This window comes from Moschus berezovskii, chromosome 9, assembly GCF_049115385.1.
Source record: "Moschus berezovskii isolate FMDL1 chromosome 9, NW_MosBer_1.0, whole genome shotgun sequence".
Classification (NCBI taxonomy): domain Eukaryota; kingdom Metazoa; phylum Chordata; class Mammalia; order Artiodactyla; family Moschidae; genus Moschus; species Moschus berezovskii.
In genome coordinates, this window is record NC_142468.1 from 2,120,934 (window position 1) to 2,147,026 (window position 26,093).

A 26,093-nucleotide genomic window follows, 5' to 3' on the forward strand; every position below is an offset into this window, starting at 1 on the left:
GCTTGGTGCTACTACGATCAATGAGCCAATATTGATAGAGTATTAACAGCTAGCATCCATCCTTGCTTTAGATTTTCCTGGATTTTCCCTGATTTTTTTCCTTTTCCTGTCCCTTGACCCCATCCAGTGCACCACAGCACACTGAACTGTCACATCTCCTTAAAGCTCCTCTTTGCTGTAGCAATTTCTCAGCGTTTCCTGGTTTTTAATGACTCTACTTGGGCTTCCCTGGGGATTCAGATGGTAAAGAATCCATCTGCAATGTGGGAGACCTGGGTTCAATCCCTGGGTTGGGAAGATCCCCTGGAGAAGGGAATGGCAACCCACTCCAGTATTCTTGCCAGGAGAATCCCCAGAGACAGAGGAACCTGGTGGGCTACAGTCCATGGGGTTCAAAGAGTCAGACACGACTGAGCGACTAAGCACAGCATTGGATCCTTTTGAGGAGGACTGCTCAGGTCATTTTGTAAACTACCCGTCCACTGGGATTTGCTGGTGTACACAGAAGGGATTTAATGCAGGGCATTGCCCTACAGGTGATGGAGGGTCTGAGATGCAAATAGAGGAAGAAGAACTTACCAGCAGCTAATTTTAGCAGAAAGTCATTCACATCATTAAGCTGGAGAGTTAATGGGGAGTCGTAGTTTACCTGAGCCAAGGGCTGGGGTCACCTGCCAAGCCTCAGTCAGACGCAGTCACAGCTGGAGATGCGGTCAGAGGCAAGAGGGAGGGGAAGAAATTCTCTGGCCTTAACTTTTCTCCCACCTTCCACTCTTTCTCCAACACTGCTCAGGGGCCATATCTAGCTATTAGCCACCTGACCCAGGATTCTGTAAATCTTGGCCTGCAAGAGTCAGCTCCTAGCAAAACAGAGCAGAGGCCGAGGCTGAGACGGGCTCTGAAGTTGAGCTGGTCTAAGACTGGGACCACTGACATTCGATCACCCAGTAGCTGTGAGGCAGGAGATAGATGAGCCCCACCCCAGAGGGTAAAGCAATGAGAGATTCATCCCCTATGGACCGAAACTCCAAGACAAGAACAACAGGACGATTAAGGGAGGAGGCTGGGCCCTGCCTCGACCACATGTTTCTCATTCTCAAAGTCAGCAGACCACCCTGACCACACATGCGCAGAAAGGCTCTTTGGAGGCCAAAGGAGTCATGTCAAGGGATGTTCTACCCAGATGCCTCTTTGGTAAAATCCATATTGACTAAGAGATGCGTGTGCACACATGGGAGCATCCTGTGAGTGCATGCTAAGTCGCTTCAGTCGAGTTTGACTCCATGGACTGTAGCCCACCAGGCTCCTCTGTCCATGGGACTCTTTAGGCAAGAGTACTGGAGTGGGTCGCCATTTCCTTCTCCAGGGGATCTTCCCAACCCAGGGACTGAACCCAGGCCTCCTGCATTGCAGGTGGATTCTTTACCATCTGAGCCACCAAGGAAGCCCCAGGGGAATTCTGAGATATACCAGATACAGACTATGAACCGGGCAAATCAAAAGGATTGGCCCAAGGAAACCCAGAAGAGATACCCCACAAAAGCGATTCAAACTGTCTGAGGGCGCGACTCGGGAGCCCTGAGTTTGCCCATGCACCTATCCACACACACTGCGCTCCTGTCCTCTTAATAAACACTTCGCTTGTGTCACCACTTCCTGTCTTTGTGGGAATTCTTCTTGGCAAAGCCAAAGGCCCAGGGTTCTTGTCCCTGATCGCAAGTCCGGTGGCTAGGATCTGGTGCTCCCACCACCGCCGCCCAGCCCGACCTCTGGCTGGGAACCCGAGCCCTGCTCCACACCGCTGCAGTCCCTGGCCATCGAGATCACCTGTCACACCGTTTTCCTGCAGCACTTACACCACCGCCCTGCGACTGTTTGCCTGTCTGAGGGCTCTGTATGATGCACTCTTCCTTCTGTATACTCCGAGCCCAGAACAGTACCTTGCTTACAGGTTTTCAACGTGTGAGGTTTATAGAATAAAGGAATAAATGGTGGTTCCTTCTGACCAGTCCATCTTTTGGTGCGCTCTGGCTTTGAGGAGAAGGCGATGGCACCCACTCCAGTACCCTTGCCTAGAAAATCCCATGGACGGAGCAGCCTGGTAGGCTGCAGTCCGTGGGGTCGCTATGGGTCGGACACAACTGAGCGACTTCACTTTCACTTTTCACTTTCACACATAGGAGAAGGAAATGGCAACCCGCTCCAGTGTTCTTGCCTGGAGAATCCCAGGGACGGGGGAGCGTGGTGGGCTTCCGTCAATGGGGTCACACAGAGTCGGACACGACTGAAGTGACTTAGCAGCAGCAGCAGCAGCAGGCTTTGAGGAACTGCTCACCACTAGCTTTTCTTTTCAGTTTCTGATCACCTCCTATTGGTGCTAAGATGACTTTTGGCCTAGCATTTGTAACATTTGAAGGCCACAGTGGATGGTGTGACTATAATGAGATCATTTTTTTTAATGAAAAAAAAATTGTTTAAGTCTTTATTGAATTTGTAACAGTACTGCTTATGTTGTTTATACTATGCATGCTTGGCTGCAAGGTATATGGGATCTTAGTTCCCCAACCAGGGGAACCCACAACCCCCTGCACTGGAAGGCAAACTCTCAACCACTTAACTGCTGGGGAAGTCCCTAGCAGCTGTCAACAAAGGAATCAAATGAATTCACAGAGTAAGTTTTGCATTAATCCTTCCAAGTCCGTGTCTTCCAAGGACTCGGTCATGCCTAGCCCCTTCCTTATGAGCTGCATAAGGATAGGTAAGAACCACTTTTTAAGAATCAGGTATTTCTGTCTTTTCTGTTAAGTGTCACCCTGCCCTCACCTGGCTGGTATTTAGGCGGTTTGGGACCCATCATCAGCGAAGTTACATTTCCTTTTGGCGGAGAGGAGGAGGAAGTGGAGTGCCACAGACAGAACTGACTGGTGACTTTCCCAGGGGTGCAGGAGGGCTGGGAAGTCACGCCCCGCTTGTCACCGGGTCTGGACAGGAGAGCCAGACTCTCTCCAACAGGCCACCTGGAATCGGAAACTTCTGCGGTTCCAGAGGTCCTGCGGACTTTTAGTGCTGGGACTGAGGAAACCTCATGCCTCCACGTGTCATGTGGAGTCAGTCTCTGATAAGTGTGAAAAGGTCTATGGGTGACAGGGGCATTGCTTAGCCCCAGAGCTCCGAGTTTTCAGTCTGCCAGGGTGCCCTGGTCCACCACAGAACAGAAATTTGACTGGTCAGCTTTCTCATTTAGCAGAGATGAAAACCTTTGCAATTAGCTTCTTATTTCCATTCTGGTAGATCGCTGCTCTGCAACAGGTAAGAAATTGTGACTACAGGAACCTGTGTTTTGGATGCCTCATTTTCCATAGTGTTTGTAGAGAAATAGTTGGGAGGCCAGGTGGGCGCTTGAAAAAGCAGGAATCAGTTGGAAATGCTGGAATCTTAGCTGAGGATCCCAGCTGCTCTAAGGACCAGCTGTGTGATTTTGGACAAGTCACTGCACTCTTTAGGACCTCCACTTCCTTGTTTGAAAACCAGGGATTATAGTGTCTGTTTTATCACAGAAGTGGAGTAAAGATTACATGAGATGTCTGTGGGAGGACTTTGAAGGTGGACAAGTGTAATATAGTACAGCTATTTTTTTGTGTGGACATCAGGGAGCAGAAAAGGTGCCTTTGATGTTTAATTAATGCTAAAAATCTTCCATTACATTTATTTAGCTATAATTGGGAAGGAGGAGGGCAAGAGTAATTTTCGAAGGGACTTTTTGAGCTCCTAAAATAGAAACTCAGAAAACACATATTTGCTTTTCCTTTTGGTGTCAAACCACGGTGCCATTGTTATTAGCAGTTTTGCAGAATTGTGACCTTCAAACTTGGTGATATCAAAGACGGAAAGAAAGCTCCCAGTCTTGAAGCCTTTTAAACAGGCTTTTCAAACTAAAGCACTTTTATTTTGAATTAAGAGCTAATAGAATTGTCCTCTTAGATGAGCATTTGCAAGTTTAAAATTTGCCTTCCAGGTGGATCGCAGGAAACGACTGTGCTGAATCGGTGCTGAAGGCCCTTTTGGGAGCAAATGAGGGAAATCTCTTCTTGTTAACAGACTTTCTGCAGTTAGAGGAATCTAGAACTTACATTTCCCCTAATTGCACATAAAATGAGTTGTGTATACATCTAGGGTCATCACTTACTTTCAGTTTAGTGAATTTGTGAATTTTTGCATTTGTTTTAATTTGTAATTAAGTTTCCTCCACGAAGCACACCATATGCCACCATTAATTCTTGCTCGTTGATTCCTTAGGAGATACATGAGTGCATATTCTGATGCAATTTTTGAGGTCTTTTGAAAATCAAATGACTACGTGTTTAGCCATATGGGCCTTTGTTATTTAAAACAGCACAAGATAAAGTAAGAGCAACATGCAGAAGGACGCGTTGGGGGGAAAAATCACTGGAAAACTGTTTAAAACTTAAACACACCATTTTCGATCTTAAAAAACTGTTCTGGGGGGGCGTTATATTTTTGAAACCTGGCACTCCTGGTTCCGCAGGGTCTCACCCTCCGAGACTGCATACTGTCTCGGGTGCAGCGGGCGAACCTGCGGGAGCCGGGGGCCGCCCGGTGCCTGACGCGGGGGCTGCAGGTGCGGACGCCCGCCTCCCGCGCGGCTCCCTCGCGGCCGCCCGGCCCGCCCGCACCTGCCGCGGCCGCGGCTCGGCCTGCGCGGGGCGGGCGCGGCTGCAGGCGGGCGGCGCGCGCTAGGACCCGGCGGGCCCGCGCCCGCGGAGCCGCCGACCCGGGCGGGCGCCGGGCTGGAGCCGGGTTCCGGCCGCGATCGGCGGCAGCTCGGCCCGGAGACGGCGCGGCCCGGCGGCGGGGCCCCCGCGAGTGCAGCGCCGCCGCGGCCCCCGATGCGGCCGCGAGGAGCCGGGGCGCGCGGCCGATCGCAGGTAACGACCGGGGGGCCCTCCCGCCGCCGCGGCCCCGCGGGCGGCACTGCCGCGGGCGCCCTCGCCGTTCGGGCTCGGCTGCATTTTGGGGGCGCCCGGGGCTCTGGCTGAGGTGTCCGTCCCCGGCCCCACCTGGCTTCGGATGGATTAATAGCCTGCACTTCACGTGGGAGCGGTCCGGGGGACGGCGAGTTGCATATTTTTCATTAGTTCTGTCTCAAAAGTAAGTTCATTAAAAAAAAAAAAAAAGTTTCTCAGGAATGTGTGGATAATCACTTTAAAAAAAATTAAAAAAAAACCCCAGCAGACAAATGGATAATTTATTAAAATGATCAAATAATTGCAGTAATTCTGTTAATTACTTTCTGAGTCTTTACTTTTGTGGGCTCCCCAAGACATTACTTTTATTTTCAAGGAACTAACGTGTTAAATGTGGAGTTTGGCTGGCAGAGTGTACAGCATTGCTGTCGCAACTGTTTTGCTATCAATTATAAACAGAGTGTCAAATCTGGGGGCAGTTTAAACCTCTTTTCATATACTGTAACTGGTTATCCTGATATGACATCTACAGACGAGTTTCCTTTGAAGGCAGTAAGAATATTTCTCTTTTTGGAGAAGCCTTGTTTGGCGGAGAAAAACCATGATTCCTGGCTGGGGAGGCTGGAGAGACTATTTTTCATGCTTTGTTTATACTGCCCGATTGACATTTGGGGAAGGGAAAACGCGGTCTTTCTCGGCAGCTTTTCGTGGTGGGATTATTAATTTATTTAATTTATTAGTTTCAATTGGTTGGGCTCGGGGAGCCCTCTGTCACAGGATGTGCTTAAAGGTGACACATTTGCCAGCAGTTGGGACACAGGATTGCAAATGTAAAATGTGCCTCAGCCCCAAGGTCTAGTCTGCTGGGAGCTCCCATGTGGAGCTGTCCTGGGCTGGGCGGGACTGGCTCACTGAGGAAAAAGGGAATCATTTTCCTCCGCTAAGGAAGACATCCTGTTATATTCCTTTTGTTCCCTGTTTTTCATTGATCGTCTGCTCTGCCTTAGAGAGGGGGGAGCGCAGAGCTCTGAGGACTGCACGAATGACTCCAGCCCACTCCGCTCTCACACCAGGTGGTCAGTTAGCTGGGGACTTAGGGAAACAGTCACCCAAAACCGTCTTTGAAAATCATGCTGTAATTTCAGAGTAGCCTTCTCGGGCCCAGATTTCTGCAAGGTTGATTTTTAACTCGGGTGCACTTGGCTTGAGACACCTTGGTATTTAGTTTTTTGTTGTTGCTTCCATTCAGATAAAGTAGGCCATTTTGGTGACAAATTTATTTGCAGACGTCAGCTACTAGCTTGCATTTGTAGACATATCGCTGTACAATACGATCTCGGTGATTTCTGCTTGGGAGTTGTAGAATGCAAAGTTATTCAACTCAGAATAATTTTTCCTAACCGTTTTTTGGATCTGAAGAGTTAAATATTACCTTCAGCGGAGGGGTGCTTAACTGTATCTTTGCTTTGATAATGTAAGTGTCTTGTGCATGTATCATGCACTAAATTTCAAAATTTTAGTCTCTAACAGTGAAAGAAAAAGGCCATGAAGAGCCAACAATCAAAATCATTGTGCACTCATAAGAAATTGTGACATCTGGTTTGAGGAGAATGCTTTTCAGATTCAAGGAAAAGGGCATCCCTCACCTTAAAAGAATGTGAATTGGTAAACGTGAAATGTTCTATATAAGAGGAGAAACATAAGGCCGGTGAACAACTCCATTTGAGGCTTGAAACACCCCAATTAAAGAAAGACCGTCCCAGAAGTTGTTAAATGTATAAACACTTTTCTGATTGGCTTAAAAATTTAGACACAGGAAGTGGATGGTATCTAATAACAGATGAGTAGAGACATGGTTGTCATGGAAACTGAAACGAGTAACCTCCCCCCACCCCCCAACAGGCATACACTACCATAACCACCACTTAAAAAAAAAAAAGCCTGCATGTCATCACAGATGCCTGGAGAACATGCTGGCTTCTGTAAGCTTTCCCACAGCATCTGTTGAAACCTGAGACCGTGCCTGTCAAATCAAGGTCATTTTACAACAACAACCAAAAATGCAGTCTCCTGGATTTCATAACTGTATTTTTATCGGGAAGATGTGAGGAAACGGGATGAAAGCAAGGGTGAGCACACATGCTTAGTACTTTGCATTTTGTTACCTCGGAGTTGCGCCAGGGAAGGCCGAGAAGCATGTATTTGATCACTTAATTGTGGGAGCAGACTGATTCGTGTGTCTGCTCTTTGTGGAGCCGTAGAGACTAGGCTGTTACCTGGGGCGGAAGAGTCACGTGGGGACAGTATAATGAAGAGTTTCGGTTTGCAGGAGACTTCAAACTTGAGCTGTAGCAATTGAATGTAAAGAACTGTGGCATTTTGGAGCTTTGCTCTTGAGGCTCCCTGTGCAGGGTGGTTGACGAATCTGGTGCTTTGGGTAGGATAAGGAAGGGTGTTCTCACTACTAAGCAGGGGAAGGACACTCCTGCATAGAATTAACAGCTCTTTCAAAACTGCAGTTATTATTATTCCCTTAACTTAGAAAAAGTTTCCTTTTCTGTGGTTAGAGAAGAGTGCTTTAATTTTTAGGATAATCGAGAGGCTCCCCAGCTCAGGGTTGTGAATTTGTTCAGTGTCTTGGCAGTGGTTTTAGTGAGGAAAGAAGGGGGATCTCCCGCTTTCACTTTGCTAAGCAAGACATTAGCCAAGGAGGCTGAATTGTGACTTTGGAGGACAACATTGAAGCTTGTAAATATAAAGCCAGTGCATTTCTTATATTTTTACTAATCTTATCCATGGCGGTCTTTAAATTTTGAAGTGCTTGATATTCATTTAGAAATATCCTCTTACAGTCATGATGATTTATAGCTTTGTATTATTAATCTTAATTGAAAATGGTCAATTTTAATTTCAATTAACTAACACTTTGATCTTTTTAAAAGAACAAGCAGAAAATTTCCCTTGTTTTCATCAACTAATTGCATAGAGGGTCGCAGCGAGAGGAGGTGGAAAGAATCCTGAATGTACTGTAATGTTTACTTACTGCCCTGCATCTATGTCATAGGAAATACAGACATTAGAAGCAATACAGCATCATTGGGGGTGATTTAACATGTATTCCATGATCCTGTGTGGTCAAATGTTTAACTGATTGAGATTTGGTGAAAAAGGTTAACCTTGATGGCATAACTGTTCTCTTTAGCAAAGGATTTCCTGTAAGGAGCTTTCTTATCTTCAGCTGTGTTCATTGGCAGGAAACTTGTCAGTTGCTTGTTTTTACAAACTGAAGGAAATGAATGGGATTTGTTAGTTTCAAGAATCTGCCTCCATGCTCCATTGTCTGTCAAGTGGTTTGCTCAGAACAGTTCATTTTTAAATGGACTGTTGAGGAGTACAATTAAATTACTTCAGATCTTTGGCATTTCTGTTCATTTATTTTTGGCTTTGAGATTAGAAAAATTGATCATTATACTGCTATGTGCAACTTATTTGACCAACACACGTTAACAAGATGTTCAATAAAATTCCAGTTCATTTTCGGTTGTCAGATATATAGACACTGACTGAAGCTGGCATTTTTTGATGACTTTGCCAGATTTCTAATAATTAGCCCAGAATACCAATCAGATGCCAGTTTTGTGGAGAGGTAAAGGGAAAGAGGCAGCTTCATTCCTCTCTTGGCTTGTAACAGTAAAATCCATAAAGATTAAATGTCAGGTATATGCCTCTGTTGCTGACGGTTTACGGGGAAAGTTGGAATTTGAGGCGGGGGTGTAGTCAAAGCCAGGCTAGAGTCTATATGAGAAAAACAAATCATCATCTTGAAAAGATTTGTTGTGCAAACCTCCGGATTAATTTTTGAATATTATAAATAAATATATTTAGTAGTTTCAATTCATGTTTCGAAGTTTGGAAGAGGAAACGACACGGTTCTTTAGAGGAAAAGAAGTGCATGAACCTCCATTCGAAGGGGACGGCCAGGGGAGGGCATTAAGAGAGCCTCAGGGAGGGGACCGCTTGTTGCAATGGTTTTCACACATTTTTGAAGACATCACTTTGGTTTTATATTTAGCACCAAATGGAATCTTATGCAAGACCCTAATATGTGAGCGGAATAAAAAGAGAAATGCTTTGGCGGGAACCCAGTGCCAGGAGACCTGAGTCCACTGTCTTCTCCTGGGCTGTGCCCTAGGAGCCTGGGACCCCTGTGAGCTGTTGGGAAACCACTGCTTTTAAAGTGCCCCAAGTCTTCTCTAAGGAAGGCCTGGGGGAATTGCCTGCAGAGTCCTGGAACTTCTGAGCTGAAGAGAGCAGTAACTTCCGCCCTGACAATTGCAGAGGGCGCCTGTGCTCAGGGGAGCGAACAGGAGTGCAGACAGTGGCTTTGCTAAGCCGTTCTGTGCGGAGCCAGGCTGGACCGGCTCCAAAAGAGCCCTGCTTGTGTCTGTGATGAGGGGAGGGCAGAGGAGGTTTGTAAAGGGCCTCCTTTCCTAGAAGTTACGGGACCGGCGTGGAGGTGTTTGAGATGAGTGGATTCTCATCGTCCTGGATGGTGGATTGATTCTGGCGCCACCTCAGGGTCTGCTATATCACTGTTGCTCTATTTGTCAGTGAAGATGATTTCATATTAAGTGTCATTCATGAAATGAAGGTTTGCCAAGCTATGTAATCTGCTTGGCAGTCACAGTAGTGTTTTGAGTGCTGAGGAAAATGATAACACGCGGATGATATTTGAATGCCATCAAATATTCTCGGATTGTCTCTTCTGTTAGGAGATTTACTGAAATGGCAGCGTTGGATCCCCCTTTTTACATCCTGGAGGCCATAAATACTAAGGTTTCTAGGTGTGGCGGGCCGAGGGATCCCCTTCCCTTCCACGAATTTTGACAGCTCTGATGCGCGTGGGCTTGGTGATGGAAGGAAGGCGTGGAGACTGCAGGCTGAGTGTGGTAGCACTGTGCTTCTGAGGGTCACAGCAGACCTCCCTGCCTTCTTTCTTGGGGGCTGCACAGCTGGGGAGTTTACAGAAGTAGAAGTCGACTCTCTGCGACCCCGTGGACCGCAGCCCGCCAGGCTCCTCTGTCCCTGGGATTCTCCAGGCAAGAATACTGGCATGGGTAGCCATTCCCTTCTCCAGGGAATCTTCCCAACCCAGGGATCGAACCCGGGTCTCCCGCATTGCAGGTGGGTTCTTGACTGTCTGAGCCGCTAGGGAAGCCCCTCCCGTCTGCAGGCTCCTATTAGTTCCACTGTGCTTCTGTTAACTGCATGGGTTTGGAGGGGGTGATCAAAGGCATCGATATTCTGGGAAGCCACAGATCTTCCAACAATTTGTGCTGAAACTTTTTCTTTTTTTAAAGAAGATATTTCCCTTAGAAAGATGAAGCTGATATAGGTACAAAATAGTTGGCTGTGGTAGCAGATAAAATGATTATGTTTAACTTTTGTTTGTTGAATTGAGTTGAATAAAGGTTTTCATGTTTGGGCTGTGGAAAGCTATCTTGTTCCTCTTCCCACCTGCATTTCAAAGAAGAAGGAGTGTGTCCCGTCATAGAAAACCGACAGAGCTGTCCCAGGGTGTGTTCGTAAGAGCAGGCCAGTGATTCTCCGCCAGTGAGCGTTTCCTCTCCAGTATTCTTGGGGACTTTGTTTCGGAACTAAAGCTGTCCAGTTACCGCAACCTTGCTGCAGTTGGTGATGGAGGACTCCAAGTATTAGGTAGTGTGTGTTCGTTACCTTTGCAGATGGCACTTTATCTTAAAATTCAGTTCAGTTCAGTTGCTCAGTCGTGTCCGACTCTATGCGACCCCCATGGACTGCAGCACGCCAGGCCTCCCTGTCCATCACCAACTCCTGGAGTTCACTCAAACTCATTTCCATTGAGTCGGTGATGCCATCCAGCCATCTCATCCTCTGTCGTCCCCTTCTCCTCCTGCCTTCAGTATTTCCCAAGCATCTTAAAATTCAGACAGTAGCAAATCCTACTTGAAGAGGGAATTTTTAGTATATTATACAAGGTTATATTTTAGGTAACCTCAGATATCTCTTTAAACTCTGAAATGCTCTGACTTGGCAAACTTAACATTTCAGTTACCATTTACTGACTAGTTAACACTTTCGCTTTTTAAATAATGGCTCTAAATAAAGACTGTCATATTGTTTCATGGGACTGGATTTAGCATTTAGAATGGTCTCGGGAAAGAAGTAAGTTACTCATGGTAAGTTTGACAGTATTGGATAATACAGAAAAATCACCTCAAGTCGATAAGGGCTTTTCATTTATCAAGTGCTGACCCCGTTGATTCTTATGATAATCTAGTATTAATATAATGTTACAGCTACTAAGAAATAATGATAATATGCATTAATGTGCCATTTTACAGATGAAGAAGCCTGGGTCACTATGTTTCCAGAGCCAAAACCCTCTGGTAGCCAACTCCTTCTCACCCTCAGGCCCCCTGACTCCGAGTTGCAGGCATTTTCCACCCCACTGGCTTCCTCATGATGGCTCCTCTGTGTCTCTTCCAGGGTTGATTCTTGAGAGCTCCGTCCATACTTGAGACGGAGTCTCCTCCTGGGAAAAAATGGCAGGGGTGGCGGTGGGGTAATATTTGTTGTGATTTTGGCGAGAAGTAGGGTTTTACTTCTTGACATTCTGTATTCCCATATCTTCTGACCATTACTGATGGGAGGAACTTTTTAGCTCCCTTGTCAGAGGTTATCTGCCTTAATCCGTCTTCATCTTTTGAATTTCCCTTCATGCATCCCTGAGCACATTCACCTAGTTGGTAAACAGAAGGCTCTTACCGCAGGGATATGATTTTCTCGCATCACCCAAATATTACATTTAGAGTTTCTCTTGGAGGCGTCCGCAAAGACAGGCTTCCTAGACAACATTCTCTTTTACTATTGTTGCGGAGCCACTCAGCCGTGTCTGACTCCTTGCGACCCCGTGGACTGCCGCACGCCAGGTTCCCCTGTCCTTCACTATCTTTTATAATTCACACGAACTGCTTAACACACTCAGACATGCCAATGTGGGGATATCTCCTTTATTTTTTCCGGAAGGAAAAAAAAAAAAAACTGGCTTAAATTGTCCGATTAAGAGGGTGTTGGTTATCTCCTTCTTGGGACACCGTTACTCATAAATTGTACAACGTCCACATGTGTTTATAGAGACCAAACAAAGCTGGGTTAGTCTGATTTCCTCATCTAAGCAAGGAGCTCTGCTTTTCTGCTAGCAAAGGGGAAAGAAGACAAGTTAAACCTTCACTGGGCATCCCACTAGGCCTGGTATGTATGTGACTGGTTGGAACTCGAAATGGAACCGATGTGGACATTTTCAATAACGACGCAGGCTTCTGGCACTTTCTAACTCTCTTGAAGATTTCAAGTGGTCAGTAACTAATTCATATTTCCCATGTGGGCTGTCACAGATTTCGCGTGTGAAATCATTTTAAAGAATTGATCTAGGGACATGCTGAAGACATATATGCGCCAGTCTGGGGAAACGAATCGTACACCCATTTGTTCCATGAACAGTTATTGAGTGACCTCTGTGCGCGGGGGACTGTGTGGTTGGGGTGTAAAGGGCATGCGGTCGCTGGCAGAGTCTGCGATCCGTTGCCTAACTGACTGGCTTCTTAAACTGGAAGTATCGCCCAGCGTGGCCCTTGTGAAGTTTGTGCTCTAAACGGATCTTGACAGATGAAAGTGACAGCCTCCCTGAGTTCCTCTCTGCAGGTATAAACGCCTGTTGTTTTAGTTTCGAAGTTGGCCCTGCCAGGAGGGTTCCAGGGTGGGTAGTTTATCTGGGAGGCCACCCCAGGAAGGAGGGGCGGTGAGGCACCAGTGGGGAGTGGCCCATTCCTCCCGCTCTAAACCCTGCCCCCACCCCTGGCCGCCCCGCTCAGGGGGGCCCAGGCCCGCCGCTTGTTCCGGGGGCCGCGTGTCTCACTTGCAGCCAGGGCTCCTGGCTGCTGCCTTTGAGACCTGCCTCACGGCCACCTCCTCCCCTTGAGCTTTGGCGCCTCCCTCCGAGAGTATGGCCAGCAACCTCCTGGGGGCCCTGTCCCTCCTGACTCCTTCCCTTCTTCTGTCCCGCTGAAGATCTTTGCCCCTAACCTGCTCGAAAGAGGGGACTGAGGCTTCTTCTCCCTCCTCTTTCCGAGGCTTCGGATGCTGGAGGGCTGTGGGCACCAGGACGTCCCTCTGTCCTCAGAGGCACCTCCTTTATCAAGAGCAGGATCCCCAGGGAGAAGTCAGGACAAGCTGCAAACCCCTGCACTGTCTTCTGTCTCCTTTCTCTTTGCCGTCATTAACTGGACTCAGGAAGGGGTGGGCTCTTCTTTCACTTCCCCTCCACCATCCCGTCCTTCCACCATCCAGGCAGAACGATTAGGGACCTCACTGTCCCTCGTGGATGAAGGCAGCATCTCCCACTGCCTTCAGGTCAGCTCCCTGAGCTGGGTCCTCCAGACTCCTATAAAGGGTGAAACTCCTGTCCCTGACTTTCAAGGCTGTGGAATTTCTACCTGTGGCAGAGTCTAACAGCTTCCTGCATGTGTCTGTTAACTGCCATGTTTCTAAGACTCCCTTGCAGCTAAGAATGGCAAAACTCTTCCTGCTTGGATGTGAGTAGATGTGAAGTGTTTGCATCCTTGTTTTTCTTTATGATGTTGTCACATACTTTTTCACTGTGAAGCAGCATATAGTTTGGTTGTGCATGCTTTCATGTAAATGGAAACATCACGCAGGTACACACAAATGCACACCATTTGTGACATATATGGATATATAGTATAGATGTATATATTTATATATGTATGTAAGTATATGGTGTCTGTGTGTCTGTCTGTGGTTACATTTGTAAACAGATGGTTTTTTAAGTGAGCACACCCATGTAACCAGCACCTATATTAAAAAAATAGAATGTTAGCTTCACCCAAGAAGTCCTCTCATGGCCCTGAGCCACCATCTTTTGCAAGATGACCACTATCCTAGTTTGATCTACTTTTTTTTTTTAATTGAGAGAAGTGTGTTGATAATCTCTTACTAAGATGATAGGTGGTAATTTTTTTTCTTGATATGTTTTGAAGTTACACTGTCTGGGATATACCCATTTAGAATTCTTGCACCTTCTTGGAGATGTGAATTTTATTATTATTTTGAAGTAGTACACTTTAATGCTCACAGCACTTTTTGTCTTAAAGCATATTTTGTCTGGCATCTGTGCGACAGTTCTAGAGAACAGTGGGATATAATCAGCTTCTTCGTTGTTAGTTTTTCCTATTAGGTTTCCGTTCTTTGTGTTTTCAAATTCTCTGCTGCTGCTGCTGCTAAGTCACTTCAGTCGTGTCCGACTCTGTGTGACCCCATAGACGGAAGCCCACCAGGCTCCCCCGTCCCTGGGATTCTCCAGGCAAGAACACTGGAGTGGGTTGCCATTTCCTTCTCCAGTGTGTGAAGGTGAAAAGTATGAACTCCTTCCTAGAAAAGTATCTTTTAAATACATAAAATAAAATACACAGTATCACATAAAAAGCCAATTATATTGAACTATAACTATCAAAAATATAAAACGCACAAATTTATGATATAGTAATATATGTGCTTTATTAATCTTTAAATAAAAATCTACCAGAGTATCTAATAATTAAACTTTAAGTAATGACGGTTATTAAACAACATTCTGAGATATGCAACAGTAATGCATCATGAAAATATCTACAATTTCTATTAGAAACAGTCTCTGCTACTGCTACCCACATTCATAATGGAAGAAAACATGTAAAGATGTAACTTTTCTCTCAAGTTTACAGACCTACAGTTTTAAAAGTTCAAATATACAAAGAACTACTTATTAAATTTTTTAGCTCTGTTAAGTACTGAATCTAATAGCAGTCATAATGTACTTTACCTGCATAATGCCATGTGACTTTCCAAGAGATGCAGAGGACAAGAATTTTAGCTCCAAAAAGAAATAAGGCCAAAAGCAAGGACAAGGGTAGTAAATGGAATTATTTGCAGAAAGCTCACTCTTCAGCCACTTTACCTACATTATCCAATCTTTCTAATAACTGCCCTTCCTCCTTCTGACCAAGGTAAGGATCACAATCCCTTGTTCTTTTAACTAAGCAAATGAAGATTTACTTGCCCAGGGTAATAAGGCTAGTCAACAAAGTCAGAAGTCCTCTTTGTCCAAGTCCTGTGCTCTTCTGGCTATCCTATTCAGTGTTGCTCTGACGTCATTCTAGAGAAGCTCACCCCAATTACCAGAGCATTTCAAGAAGTTAAAGCTCTTTCCTCTATTGTTTTCAGGTCAAAAAGACTACTTCTAAAGATGCTGTCAGTGCACATTAATACTGATATAATTACCTTTGTAAACTAATTTCCTGTAAGGGAGACATGCAGTTCTAAATAAGATATCAAGTACTTGCTTATGTAGGAACTGATTTCTGTTCAAGGAAATAAAATATTCAACATTTTTGAGCATGTTAATGGAAATGCAAAGCAAATTTCTAGAACCTAAAACAAACATAAAGCAGAAAGCTAAGTTTTACACTGAATCTAAATTCTTTTCTAAATGAATTTTTTAAACTTAAAAAAGAGAAAACACTATACCTGTATTGTTTACTAGGAGCATAAAAAAACAACACAATACCATTTGCAAAAATTACTTGTAAATGTTGAAAGGTAAGAAAGCTAAATCCAGTCCAATTTCTTCACTTTACATTTAAGGAAACATCAAAAATTCATATAATAAATGTTTAAAAATGGGAAAACAAAGATAGGTTCAAGTAGGCTCCCTAGGTACAGGAAAGAAGAAACATCTCAAACTGATCTGAGGAATTCTCTCCACAATCGTGAAACACCAGCTATTACAGTAACTTAATTTTCAAAGCAGAATTAAGTCCGTATGTTTCTGAAATATCTTTAAAATTAGACTGTGATGCAGTCACTAAGGTTTCCTGGCAGTCCTATCACTAAGTTTCTAACTTTTGAGATATTCGATCTCCCTTCTGAGAAACTGGAATGGCGTCTGGCTCACAGTAGGGCCTCAGATGTTTGTTAGTAAATTAAGTACAAAATATTCACTGGAACTTTTCTGTTGATTATTATCAAGATCAATTATTTTCCTCTCAGATGAGTGAACTAGTAAGCAACAGGCTGCAAGAAACAGCAACCATGAATGCTGGGGGAAAGATAAAAAACCCAAACCAGGTCTTCCAAACTCAGGCCTTTATCATCCCACTTAAGACTCTTTCAGTAATCTCATTTAACAATCAAATTTAAAAGCCAGTTAATTTGACACATTTAATAATATCTATAATTGGCATGCTGCTTAGTAATTAGACATAAATGGTAAGCACTTCAGGTATACAGTTATTTCTTGGTACCCACAGGGGATTGGTTCTAGGACCCTTCTGCAGACACCAAAATCTAGAAATGTTCAAGCCCCTTATACAAAATACATGTACATCTGTATACATATATGGGCTTCCCAGGTGGCACTAGTGGTAAAGAACCCACCTGCCAATGTAGGAGGCATAACAGACTCAGGTTCAATCCCTGGGTTGGGAAGATCCCCTGGAGGAGGGCAGGGCAACCCATTCCAGTATTCTTGCCTGGAGAATTCTATAGATAGAGGAGCCTGGCAGGCTACAATCCATAGGGTCACAAAGAGTTGGACACAACTAAAGAGACTTTAAAATTTAAATTAAAAAAATTAAATAAAAATGAAATTAAAAGACGCTTGCACCTTGGAAGAAAAGTTATGACCAACCTAGAGAGCATATTAAAGAGCAGAGACATTACTCTACCAACAAACGTCCATCTAGTCAAAGCTATGGTTTTTCCAGTGGTCATGTATGGATGTGAGGTTGGACTATAAAGAAAGCTGAGCACTGAAGAATTGATGCTTTTGAACTGTGGTGTTGGAGAAGACTTGAGAGTCCCTTGGACTGCAAGGAGATCCAACCAGTGCATCCTAAAGGAAATCAGTCCTGAATATTCGTTGGAAGGACTGATGCTAAAGCTGAAATTCCAATATTTTGACCACCTGATGCGAAGAACTGACTCACTGGAAAAGACCCTGATGCCGGGAAAGATTGAAGGCAGGAGAAGGGGACGACAGAGGATGAGATGGTTGGATGGCATCACCAACTCGATGGACATGAGTTTCAGTAAACTCCGAGAGCTGGTGATGGACAGGGAGGCCTGGCATGCTGCAGTCCACGGGGCCGCAAAGAGCCAGACACAACTGAGCGAGTGAACTGCAGAGACTCAGCATGCACACATATGCACACAAAATATATCTGTGTGTAACCCATACACATCCTCCCATGTACTTAAAATTATCTCTACATTACTTTTAATACCTAATACAATGCAAATACTATGTAAATAGCTGTAAATACAATGTAAATGCTATGTAAATACTTGCCAGCTTGTGGCAAATTCAGGTTTTACTTGTTGGAACTTTCAGCAACTCTCCCCCACCCCCACAGAATATTTTCAATCAAGGCTGGGAGAATGCACAGATTTGGAGTGCCAACTTTGCTTAATAACCAAACTAAAATTTTATAGTTTCCTTCAGTCTAGAATCTAGAAACAGCTTAAATATCAAGACTGCTAAGGATGGCTAATGAAAGTTTAGTCCATCCCATACTCTCGATAAAAGCCAAGGCGTGAATGGATTCAATTAACCAGGGCTGAGATCTCCTACCCATTCTCCCTTTTAATGGTCCCTCTATTACACTCGTGCCCACATCATTCTGAGTACTACCAGGATTTCTGATTACAAAAATTATTCTCTACATCCTATGTTTTATTTTTAAATGCTTTCATTTATTTGTTTATTTTTGGCTGTGCCGGCCCTTGGTTGCTGGGGGGCTTTTCTCCAGTTGGCAGCGGGCGGGGGCTGCTCCCTAGTTGCCACGTGTGGGCCTCTCATTGTGATGGCCTCTCTTCTTGTGGAGCACTGGCTTTGTGGAGTGAAACGTCAGAGGCTGCGTTGCGTAGGTGCAGCAGGTGTGGCCCCCGAGCTCTGCAGCACAGGCTCAGTATCTGTGGCGCATGGGCTTAGTTGCCCTGCAGGACGCAGGATCTTCCTGGACTAGGGATCAAACCCATGTCTCCTGCACTGGCAGGCAGATTTCTTCCCTCTGAGCCAGCAGGGAAGCCCTGTATCCTGTATTTTAGGTTCATCTTTGATAAATGACATAGTGCTAGGTCTCTGTGTGAAATCTGTGATATCTTTTAAATGCAATATGTAATCCATTTATATTTGTTGCAATTTCAGATTTATTTCAATGTATTCCTTCATGTTATTTCATTCTTTCAATTGTCCTGACTCTTCACATTTCTTTTTCTTTCATTTCTTATCTTCTATTGAGTTGACTTTCCCCCTTATTTCATATATTATGCTAGAGTAGTCTGGAAGTTTTACACTCTATCATTATTCTTTTAGTGGTTCTGTAGAAATTTCAGCATGCATACTATTAAGAGTTTGACGGGAATCAGTATCTTTCCTCTCCTCCTAAACGATGCAGGGACTTTAGATCATTTAATTCCAGTCATTACCACCCCTCCCCCTCCCTCCCCCCCCCCACTAGCTTGGGTCCCGTTTTTCGCCCCGTGTTTTAGTTCTGTGTTTTTATTTTAGCCTAATAGGTTAGATGTTATCATTTTAAAGTATAAATGTTTGTTCACGTTTACCCACATATTCACTACTTTCTGTGCTTATAATTCCTTCCCCAACGTGTGCCCTCCCTTGCCTGCCGTCACGTGTCTTCACAGATCTTACTGAGGGAGAATCAGCTGAAGGAGACTGATTTTGCCTGTTGTTTGTTGGAAAATTCTAGTTCTTTCCCCCCTTTTTCCCCCCCTTAATGTATAGTTTTGCTGGGTATAAAATATATTTTGTTAGGTATAGAATTCTGCTTCGGGCTTCCCTGGTGGCTTAGTGGTACAGAATCCACCTGCCAGTGCAAGAGACACAGGTTCGATCCCTGAGCCGGGAAGGTCCCACATACCGTGGAGTAACTGAGTTTGTGCACTGCAGCCATTGAGCCTGTGCTCTGGAGCCCCAGCTACTGGAGCCTGTAACCCCTGAGCCCCTGCTCGGCCACAGAAAGCAGCCGCCGCCATGAGAAGCCTGGGCGCCACAGCTAGAGAAAAGACTCGACGTGGCCAAAAATAAATAAATAAAATAAAATTATTTTTAAGATTCTGGTTATTTTCTCTCTACATATTAAAGACCTTCCATTATTTTCTGTCTTCTGCTGCTAAGAAATCAATACTAAATCTAATCCCACTTGTCTTCAAAGGTATTCTGTTTTCAGGAGTACAGTGTGGCTGCTTTGAAGATATTCTTTTTGTTTTTGGCACTCTTCCGTTTTATTTTAAAGTGTCTATAGATGACAGTTTCTTTTTTCATGTTTTCATTTTGCCCAGGATTTTTTGTTTGTTTTGTGAATTTGTGGGTTAATTTATCTTACCAGGTCTAGAAGATTCTCAGTTGTGTACTTTATTTCTATTTTTGGATTTTAGATTAGGTGTCTGTCAGACTTCTGTTGTCTTCGGTGTTTTAACCTCTTTTTTCACATTTTCTGACTCTATTTTTATGGGCTACAGTTGACAATCTTTTCAGTCTTTTTCATTTTCTGCATCTAATCTGGCTAATCTTGCTCACGGTTTATATACTTGTTTCCTTCTGTTACATTTTTAATTTTATATTGTGTGTCTGATAATTTTTAGACTTTTGAAAATCTGAAATAGAGTTGATGTACAATATTATGATCATTTTAAAATTTGTCATTTCTGTTGTTCATGATGCTTTTTTCTTATGCATGTTTCTGTTTGTGATTTTTATTTTGCGTTTAATTTTACTGTGACTTTATTTTTTTAATTTGATTTTTTGATTGAAGTAGATTTGATTTACAGTGTTGTGTCAATTACTACTGTACAGCAAAGTGATTCAGTTATATACACACACACATATACACATACATTCTTTTCTTTTATGTTCTTTTCCATTATGGTTTATCGTAGAATATTGAACATGGTTCTGTTTCTGTTTGTAGGTAGTTTCATTTGTGTGTGTGAGAGTCCCTTGGACTGCAGGGAGATCCAGCCAGTCCATTCTAAAGGAGATCAGTCCTGGGTGTTCAATGGAAGGACTGATATTAAAGCAGAAACTCCAATACTTTGGCCACCTGATGCGAAGAGCTGACTCACTTGAAAAGACCCTGATGTTGGGAAAGATTGAGGGCAGGACGAGAAGGGGATGACAGAGGATGAGATGGTTGGATGTCATCATCGACTTGATGGATATGCGTTTGGGTAAACTCCAGGAGTTGGTGATAGACAGGGAGGCCTGGTGTGCTGTGGTTCATGGGGTCACAAAGAGTCGGACATGACTGAGCGACTGAACTGAACTGAACTGAACCTTACTATTGTTATTTTTTGAGACTTTCCCTAGTGGGAATTATTTGAGGTGTGAAATGAAGGTGAGTTTCGCTAGATTTTGTATTTGTTTCTCCTGAGTCCCTGGGATTATCACCAATTTGTAAATCAAGGAGTTAAAAATTCTCAGCTGGAGGTTTGGGGACCAGCCACACAGACAATTCATACTCAAAGCCCATGTGAGGATTGTCTATGGTTACAAATTTTTAGTAAAACTTTGTCCCCTCTACTCAGCCCTAATTTTTGAGACAGGCAATACTGGTAGCCTTTTGGAACCGTATCGCTGGTGGGCTCTGACTTTGTCAGAGCCAACAAGTTTATTTGCTGTTCCCTATGCCTTGCTGACTTATAAAAATAGAAGCTCAAGTTCTCCCAGTTTGTTAAAGCCTTTAATGGGAAAGTTGATAAAAGTTTTGTGCCGTGAGTGTGCCTCATTTTCCTGTCAGATTATAAATACCTTTCAAAGTATTTCTCAATAAATATTTTGTCCAGCATTTTTGGTTGTTTTCATAGGATTTGAGAGGTATCTATGCTGCCATACTGCCAGAAAAGGAACTTCCATTCCTCCTCTTTGTATTCCTTATTTAATAATCCGAATAGTCCCTGAAACATGTGAATGCATCTGGACTACCAGGGTGAAAGTCATATGTGCAAACAGCAGTAGAGAAAGAGCACAGTAATTATTTTCACAGTGTTACCTCCTAACACATATTCTAGGGTAATTAGGCCATAACTTGTATTAGTTGAGGTAGCATATTAAAAAGCAGAGACGTTACTTTGCCAACAAAGGTCCGTCTAGTCAAGGCTATGGTTTTTCCCGTGGTCATGTATGGATGTGAGAGTTGGACTGTGAAGAAAGCTGATCGCTGAAGAATTGATGCTTTTGAACCGTGGTGCTGAATAAGACTCTTGAGAGTCCCTTGGACTGCAAGGAGATCCAGCCAATCCATTCTAAAGGAGATCAATCGTGGGTGTTCATTGGAAGGACTGATGCTAAAGCTGAAACTGCAATACTTTGGCCACCTCATGCGACGAGTTGACTCACTGGAAAGACTCTGATGCTGGGAAGGATTGGGGGTGGGAGGAGACGGGGACAACAGAAAATGAGATGGCTGGATGGCATCACCAACTCAATGGACATGAGTTTGAGTGAGCTTCGGGAGTTGGTGATGGACAGGGAGGCCTGGAGTGCTGTGATTCTTGGGGTCGTGGAGAGTCGAACACGACTGAGCGACTGAACTGAACTGAACTGAACACTTGAGTGCACATTCGGTCACTCAGTCATGTCCGACTCTTTGTGACCTTATGGACAGTAGCCCCCCAGGTTCCTCTGTCCACGGGATTCTCCAGGCAAGAGACTGGAGTGGGCTGCCGTGCCCTCCTCCAGGGTCTTCCCCACACAGGGCTCAAACCTGTATCTCCTGCATTGCAGGCAGATGCTTCACCACCGAGCCCCCTGGGAAGCCTGAGGTAACACAAGTTGCTCCAATAAATCCAACATGGTGCAGTGCATCAAAACAGTGGATGCTGATTCCTTGCGTATCCAAAATGGGTGTCCTGTTAAAGAACGGCTCTCCTTCAGGTGGTGGGTAGGGAACGAGGCACTTTCCTTCCTGTGGCTCTGCCATTAGTGGTCTGTGGCTCCCAAGGTCACTGTGCTTACTGGGACCACACTGGCCGAAGAGGAGAGAACATGAAACTCAGGAGTGACGTTTTTCTACCAGCCAGCCCTGGATGTGGCACGTTCTGCTTCCCTTCCCATTCTGTTACTTAATACTTGGTAAGATGGCCACATCTGTCTGCAAAGAGGGGTTGTTGAGAAAAGCAGTCTGAGTGTGTGTCTAGGACAAAGAAGAAACAGGTTTAATGTTGCTAAGTAACCAGTCTGTGTCTGTTATGTATTTTCTCTCTGAAACTTCAGCCCAACCTGATTTCTCACTGCTCCTGTTTCAGTTGTAATCAGTGCCACCAAGTTTCGGATCTAATTATCCTGAATTATATCATGTTTGTATAGTTTAAGTCCCTCACTGTACGATAACTTCCTTGAAGCTGTGAACTTTGCTCACAACTTTTGAAAGTGTCTCCTGCCACTCAGTTTTGAACACCCTATATGCTCTATTAAAAAAAGCAAACCTCTGGATAAAACGAAAAGTTTCTTGTTTTAACGTATTTAGGGATGCAGCATTGTGGTCTGCAGTTTATTCGTTATGTGATTCTTTCAGCTTTTCTTCTTAGATTTGGAATATGTCAAAATAAAAATCTGGAGAAAAATAAAGAGCCATGGAGTTTGGAGGGGGCGTTGCGAGCAGCGGTGGCATTTCCACGGGGGGATCAGTTTAATCTGTTTTAGTTGCTTGTCCTGCAGTGTTGAGATCAGCCTTTTCATTTCCTTCTGGGTTGTGATGAGAATCCATTCAGTCATTCTGGAAATAGTTCTTGAGGTCTAGGGAGTGCTGGTTATTGTGGAGAGGCAGGGCATTGGAAGATGAGCAGTACAGGTAAGACTCTGCCCTAGAAGGGGTTGGATGAGGTGGTGCGGACAGACTGCCTTGAGTGGAGAAAGCCCTGTGTTGTTGACTTTGCAATCGATACAGTGACGGTGAGGTTCTAGTTATCTGTATGATGTGGGAGAGAAGGGCTTGGGGCTGTCTCAAGCCCTTAAGTAGAGACTTTGCCCTCCTTTTTCCTTTGGTCTTGGATCTTGCTTAAGGAGGCCAGCCTTTCTCCAGACTAGTATTTAATAGCAAGCAGAGAACTTGGCGCTTGGACACTGTTCAGAGCCACAGACCGTCGCAGCTGGGTTATTGGCCTCAGCACTAGGCTCTCCTTGAGTTTAACTCATTGCTTTGCTGTTAGGCTCAATGTTTTCGGTGCTACGCTTTTGGTTTTTGTTGCTGTTGGTTTCAGAGGATGAGGATGACATATGGACCCGAGTTAAATTGTTGGAAGGGTGATTTGTTTTCTTTTCATTGAGTAGTTTTCTTTCTCTACTGCACTGTACTGTGGATGGGAAAATACACAGACATCTCAGTAACTCTAATCTATTATCCACCTGCTCGGATGCAGACACAGTGCATGTGGCAAATTACTTTATATAGTTGATAAAGCCTGTGTTTTGGAAAAATGTTGGGGTATTTATATACAAAACATTGTTTTGAATCAAGTCATCTAAAATATGCAGATGAAGAAAAGGAAGTGTAATCTGAATAGCATCATCAAAATTCCAGGAAGGGTCAGGCTACAAAATACAAGATGTGGTGCGTCTGTAATTAGGTATTGACCATGTTTTAATTCGGTTGAGCAGCTCCTTAGGCTTTGCTCTGGCACTGGTCAGAGAGAAAGCTTTCCAGTCCAGAGGAGTTCACTTTAGAAGATGACTCGGTGGATAATCTAGTTCTTTCAGAAGCCAAGGCAGAGCTAGCCCTTCGCTTGTTCATCTTGTTTCCTTCATGGAATCGGGCGATGAGAGCAGAGTGTGGAATTTCTGATACGAGAGATGAAGTTGGCAGGGGCGGGGGGTGCAGTGCTCAGTGCTCTGTTTGGAAATTATGTTCATTTTCTTCTCAGCTCTAAGGCTCCTCTTATCTTTTTAGAAAAATTTCTCTGTTCTTTGCAAGAGTTTCCAATACTACTTTTTTGGAGGTACCAAGTCTCAGCCAAGAACATTAATTTATAGAACCCATGAACTAGCAGGCTGGGTGGAATAGTTAACTCCTTCTGTTGATACAATGAGCTCCTGAATGGTATCATCCCACATTGAGAAAGGGCTCACTTGTATCCTTAGTATCAATATTCTGTCAATACAAAGGGAAGGGACAAGACCTCCACATTCTTGATACAGCCAATGTGAATTTTAAATTGATTTATATATTTTAAGCAAAATACTCCATGTATTATTATTGGGGTGCCCATATATCTTGATTTGTTTGTGGTGGTTTGGGTCTGTGCCTACTACCCCAATGCAATCACTAATACTGCCTCCTTTCATTTTCAAAAACATCCTGATTATTTATATGGTAAATTATGATCACCTGATTTATAACGGTGGTCAGTATGTTTAGCAATAGTAGATCAAGTTTGTTTAGACCAACTCTTCTGCTGAGAAAAGCTCCTTAAAAATTAAAAAAAAACATCAGTTTTAGAGGTATTGGAGAACCATCAAGGCCACGAGGAATTGCAGAGCTAAGATTTGGGGGGAAGAAAGTTCCTGCTAAGAGGTGAGCCCAGCTTTTGCATTTTCTTTAAGGCAATGATCAATTCCAAAAGTAGTCGTTGAGAGACTTAAAACTTAGAGCTTTCAACAAACTCATGGGACTGGGGACATGGTAATTGTCCTCAAGTCCTGCCAAGGAGCAGAAACCCTAGTAAACAACCTCAGCTTTCATTTGGAATCCTGAATCAAGATGAACCAGAAATAGAAAAACTCTCACAGGGACTGAAGCCAAAAATAAAATATTTTCAGATTAGTGTCACTAGCTTAGAAGCCTGCCAGAAGCAAAAGCAAAAATCCTCTCTGGAGGAAGATACATCTTCCAGAGCCTCATGTTCACTAGAGTTTTTCATGTACTATATCTGTCAGCCAGTGAAAAATAACTGGGTATATGAGAAAATAAGACAGAATAAAAAACCAAGAAAAACATCTGACAAATAAGATGTGTCTACAAGGGATCCAAATAGTAAGTTAATCAGATACAGACTCTAAGATAACTATGGTTAATATATTCAAAGAATTAAAAGATAAGACTTAAAAATTTGCCAGAGAACTGAAAATTATAGTTAAGAACCTAGACATGAGAAATATAGTTACTAAAGTTAAATAGATGAGCTTTGGAGGGTGATGGAAATGCTGTAAGGCTGGACCATAGTGATGGTGATGGTTGCACAACTGAACGAATGAACTAAAATCACTGAATATGCATTTATAGCAGGTGCATTGTTATGGTAGGAAGATTATACTTTGATAAAGCTTTTGAGAAATGGATGGATTCAACAGAATAAATGTAGTTGAAGAGAGAGTTAGTGAACTAGAATATAAGGCAGAAGAAAATACCGAAATGACGCACAGAGAGGCAAAATGATGGGAAGGGATTTGAAAGACTTGTGAAATGTAGGGGAAAGGCCTTATGTGCAGGTGGTTGGAGTTTCAGTCGGTAGGGAGAGAGAACACGGAAAAGGAGGAATAATTGGGAAAGTGACTGAGAATTATCCGAAACCAGTGAATGACACAGAGATGCAGAATCAAGACGCTCTGGGGCACCAAGCAGGGTCAGTACGAAGAAATTTCACCCAGAACAACTCAGGACAGTTTCCGAAAATAAAAGCAGGGAGAAAAGCTGAAAAGCAGCCAGTGTTGGAGGAGTGGGTGTCTCTTGTCTTCAAAGGAGCAACAATAAGATCAAAATAACGGAAGTCAAAAGCGAACGGGTGATTCCTTCAAGTTGCTGAAAGAAAGCAACTGTCAATCTTAAGTTCTGTATCTACCTAAAAGATTCTTCAGAAATGAATAAAAAGCTAAAAATATTTAAGAAAATTATTATGAGCACATCTGTCCTGAAGGAAATACTAAAAAGCATCCTTTGGACAGAAGGAAAAGTATCCCAGATCAAAGCTCAGAAATGAAGGGAGGAATGAAGAATAACA

At 43.8% G+C, this 26,093-nt stretch overlaps 1 protein-coding gene across 5 annotated transcripts in view; it reads left to right on the forward strand.

Annotated features, from left to right (window-relative positions):
- Positions 1-4,802: 4,802 nt before the first annotated feature.
- FOXN3 (forkhead box N3) overlaps positions 4,803-26,093 on the forward strand; it is a 439,954-nt gene continuing 418,663 nt past the window's right edge. For 3 of the 5 annotated variants that reach the window (XM_055437272.2, XM_055437281.2, XM_055437282.2), the window contains exon 1: positions 4,954-5,169. The gene's annotated coding sequence lies outside the window, so the exon portion shown is untranslated. The other 2 variants (XM_055437276.2, XM_088839390.1) reach the window with 2 other exon arrangements.